Raw genomic sequence first — 4,563 nt, 5'->3', positions numbered from 1 at the left:
TTCATTTGAGCTTTTTCAGAGTCTACAGTATGTCCTTTGTCTCCCATCATCCAGGCTCCCATCTTCCAGGGACACGAGGCCGCTAGAAGCTGCTACTGCCCTCACAGCCTCCCCCACCTGCCGGCCCCTCTGCCGCCTTCTGAGGGTGAGCGAGCCCACCATCTCCTGAACGGTCTGCACAGAGCAGCACGTGGATAAGGTGGATAAAAAGGCAGCTAAGAGCCCCAGCTGGTTTGGCTCAGTGGACAGGGTGTTGGCCTGTGGACTGAGGGTCCTGGGTTCGATTCCAGTCAAGGGCACATGCCTGGGTTGTGGACTTGATCCCCAGTGGGAGGGTGGGGGCATACAGGAGGCAGCTGATCAATGACTCTCTTTCATCATTGATGTTTCTATCTCTCACTCCCACCCCACCCCCACCTCTCTGGAATAAAATATATATATGCATGTATTTTAAAGGCAGCTAAGAGAGGAAAAAATCATCCCGCACCATAATAAGAACCTAAAATTGCATGGTGTCTTTTCTCATTATGTGCAATTTCCCGTTTTGTTTTGTTTTTTTACCCATTTAAGCCTATTACGTGCAGAGGTGGGACCGTTACAAAGATGCCCAATTACAAAGGTCAAATGAGCCTGATCTTCAGCTGACCAGACCAAACGATGCCTTGAGCAAGCCCGGGAAAGGCACGGGACTGTCATTCATTTGTTCGTTCAACAGGGCGTGGGCCTCGGGGGTGGGCCAGGGAAGCAAGACCAGGAAGAGGCTGGTTGGGAACAGAGGGGACAGGAGGCTGCCAGCTCCTAACAGGCGTCAGGTTGAGCCATCTGCCCAATGGAGCCCTTCCCAGCAGGGAGAGGCCCAGGGTGGGAGGACAGGCGGGGCGGAAGTGCAGGACTGGGCATGCCCCACCACACCCCTGCACGGGTCTGCCTTTGGGACACAAAGGCCTGCGCTGTGGCTGCTTCTTCCTTCACGTCTGATGTCACCGGGGGCAGAGGGACAGGCCGGGGTGGGCACACCTGGGAATGTCTGTTATAAAGATTTTGGAAAAACAAACCAAAAAAACCCTATAAACAAATAAACCAAAAACCCCCCAAAACACAACCACAGTCTAACCTTAGCTTCCTGTAATCTGCAAGCACTCCAGAATATTCACACACTATTTAGCAGACACGGAGCAAGCTGCCGGAGCCTGTCCAATTTCGGAGAGAGAGGCATCGACTGGCTGCCTCCCATGTAGATCAAACCGAAACCGAGGTATGTGCCCTGACTGAGAATCGAACCCACAGCCTTGTGGTGTATGGGACGACGTTCCAGCCAGCCGACCCACCCGGCAGGGCTACACCCGGCTTCTGAAGGCAGCAAGCTCTCTGGGCAAAGGCTTGGCCCAGGTGATTGTGAATATTGAAGACTGCACCCATTTCTCAAAAAATATCCACGGGAATTAGTGAACGGCTGTAAGATCCCCCCAGGGCCTCCCGGCCACTCAGCCCCGCACCACCCCAGGCAGGATTCCGCGCAGGGGGCATCACGGCGAATAAAACGATGTGAGCGGCCACCCTTACGAGGATGTGCACGATCTCTCAAGGGCTTGGCACAGGACGCGAAGGGCTCCCCAGCGGCAGCCGATTCAATAGAAACCTAGTGTTTGTAGGCAACTCCGTGCGAAGGCGCCCGTGGGCTTTTGCGCAGAAGACCGGCCGCTGCTGGGAGAGGCGGACTGAGCGCGCCCGCAGCTCCCTACGGCCTCGTCAGAACTGCACTTAACTAAGGATTTGCTTGTTTTGACTGGTTCGGCCTAATGACAAACATGAGGGTCCTACAGGCCCCTGAAACACACAACTTGTTTCTCGTTGTGCAGCAGCCACGATGGCCTGTCCTGAGCCGGCCTGTCCCTCCTCCAGCCCTGAGCGGGAACTAGTGAACAGCCGTCCAGCGGCCTGAAAAGCTCCCTGTGCCACTCTAATGAGCTAAAATGCCACCTCAGTCCGTGGGTGCTTAACAGTATTTATATCTGGAAGACGGCCTCCTGTCGCCATCAGAGACACGCAGACCAAAACCACAGCAAGCCCTCGCCGGTGGCTCTGCTGCTTGGAGTGACGTCCATTGATCTCTCTCTCTCAAAATCCTTCAAAATTTTAAAAAATAAAATCCATAGAAAACATCCTCAGGGGAGGATAATGTAAAAAATAAGTAAAATCTATGTAAGAAAAAACAAAGGCCATGTCACACCCGCCAGCGTGGCTATAACCGAAAGGACTGCAAGGAGGGCTGGCGAGGGGGTGGGGAAAGCAGGGTCCCACCAGCGCTGGTGGATGCGCAACGTGCAGCCCCTTTGGAAAACAGCCCAGCTGTTTTCTGGAACCCCCCGGGTCAGAGTTAGAATGTTCCTGCTCTGACCGAGGCTCCCAGGCCTGCTGAAAGCCATCCTGCCCCTCTAGATGGACAGCTGCTGAGGCCAATCAGGTCAGCAGCCTCCCAGCATGGGGCGTGAGTGCCAGCAGCTGAACCAGGACCGGGCCACCTGGAGTGCCCTCCCTGCAGCTAATCCACCTGCCTGGTGAAGCTCCCGGGGGAGGAGGCGAGCGGTTAATAAATTCACGGGCAATTAGGAGGCCTGTCCTCTGTCTTTACGTTTTAAGTCTCGAGCACGGCAAACACGGAGGAACCCCTAACACTGCCTCCCCTCCCGGAGTGGGCAGCTGTTAGCATTTGGTGTACTGACCCGAGACTGCCGTCGGCAGCTCTCCTGGCATCCCAGGCACACCCACCCCGGCAGGGGCTGAGCCCAGCTGGGAACCCACACCCGCTGTGAGAGGAAGGCCCTGGGGCCAGCTGGCAGGCCAGGCCTGGGTCTGCATCCCGGCCACCTACCCTGGACAGCCTCTCCTCGGCATCCCTCTAGCCCTCCAGGGGAGCGGCAAAGGGCACCAAAGTCAGGTGAGCAGCCGCCCCTCGCCTCTGGGGCTGGGGTCTCACAGGCAGGGCACAACTAAACCAGCCATCTCGGGTACCAGCCACTTCCTCCTGGATCAGGTCTCCAGGTGCTCGATGGTCTGACTCCTTACCTGCTGCTGCTGCCACCACTGCCCTGTCTCCGGAGCTGGGGCCCCTCTGTACCGCAGGCCCTGCCGGGGGCTTTAACTTCTACCTGCGCACAAGGCTGGCTGTCTCAGCTCCGTCTCCACAGACGCCAAAGCACGTCCACTGAGGATGAATCTGGCCATCTTTCCCCACCATCCCCACCACTGCTGACCACCACACCATTGCCCACGGAGCCCGGGCCCCTCTCGACACCTGCTGGTTTGGAGAGGTACGCACCCCCCACCACCATCCCCACCTGGGCACCCATCTACCTGGGTGGAGAGAGGTGGCTTCCCTGGGGGCAAAGCCACGCGGCATGACCGCAGGGACACGCCTGCACAGAACGTGCACCTGCGCCCGAGTCCTCAGGTGGCTCCAGGGCGAAAGCATGGACTGGCAAGAAAAGCAAGGAGACGGGGAAAGAAAGGTCACAGAGAAGAGATGAGAAGAGAACATGGAAGAAAAGAGAGCTTCACCTCTTGCCCCTCAGTCACTGTCCCCTCACATCAGCGTGAGCAGCTCCTGCAGGGAACAGGGTGACGGGGAAGCACCTCCAGGGGAAGCAGTTGGCTGCTCCTCCCCAGGGCTGGCTGGGTGACAGGAGGAGGCCCTGGGGGCTGCGCACCTTCACTTTCCAGAAACCACTTCTGGGGCGGCAGGAGGAGCGCGCCCACCTGGAGCCCCACCCCCGGGAGGCTGGCACAGACCTCCTTCCTGGAACACACCTGGGGCCAAAGCCCCCAGCAGAGCCTGGGAACCGGGAGACCATCCCCAGGGCCACTGAGGGAGAGGGATTTGTGAGGTCCGCACAGAGCACTAAGCACCTCTCGCTAATCGGCTCCCAGGAAAACACCCAGGCCCCGAATAAGAGGCTCTGAGTGAGAACAAGGACCCGTTTATCACCATTTAGAAAACCCACATCTCTGTCCTTTTGGGTAGCTCAGTGGGTGGAGCACCGTTCCCATACCCGAAGGTTGCAGGGTTGAGCCCTTGTCGGGGCACATACTGGTACAAGAACCAACTAATGCATTTGTAAATAAGTGGAACAAAACTGATGTTTCTCATTTCTCTCTCTCTCTCTTTAAAAATCCATTTTTTAAAATATACAAAACTGATGTTTCTCATTTCTCTCTCTCTCTCTCTCTTTAAAAATCCATTTTTAAAAATATCCTGCCCGGCCCTAGCTGGTTTGGCTCAGTGGATAGAGCATCGGTCTGCAGATTGAAAGGTCTGGGTTTGATTCCCAGTCAAGGGCACATGCCCGGGTTGCGGGCTTGATCCTCAGCAGGGGGGCGTGTAGGAGGCAGCTGATGATTCTCTCTCATCATTGATGTTTCTATCTCTCACTCCCTCTCTGAAATTAAAAAAAAAAAAATTTTTTTAAATAATCTCCTACTGCCTGGCTGGGGTTGCTCAATGGTTGAGTGTTGACCTATGAACCAGGATGTCATGGTTCAATTCCCAGTCAGGGCAACGGCCCG

At 56.1% G+C, this 4,563-nt stretch overlaps 1 protein-coding gene across 1 annotated transcript in view; it reads right to left on the bottom strand.

The window, feature by feature from the left end:
* Positions 1-4,563, bottom strand: part of CPT1A (carnitine palmitoyltransferase 1A (liver)) — a 42,223-nt gene that overhangs the window by 33,358 nt on the left and 4,302 nt on the right. The window lies entirely within an intron of this gene.

Source organism: Myotis davidii, unplaced genomic scaffold, assembly GCF_000327345.1.
Source record: "Myotis davidii unplaced genomic scaffold, ASM32734v1 scaffold425, whole genome shotgun sequence".
Classification (NCBI taxonomy): Eukaryota; Metazoa; Chordata; class Mammalia; order Chiroptera; family Vespertilionidae; genus Myotis; species Myotis davidii.
The sequence above is the reverse complement of the archived record's forward strand: the minus strand, read 5'-3'. Positions and strand labels throughout refer to the sequence as shown.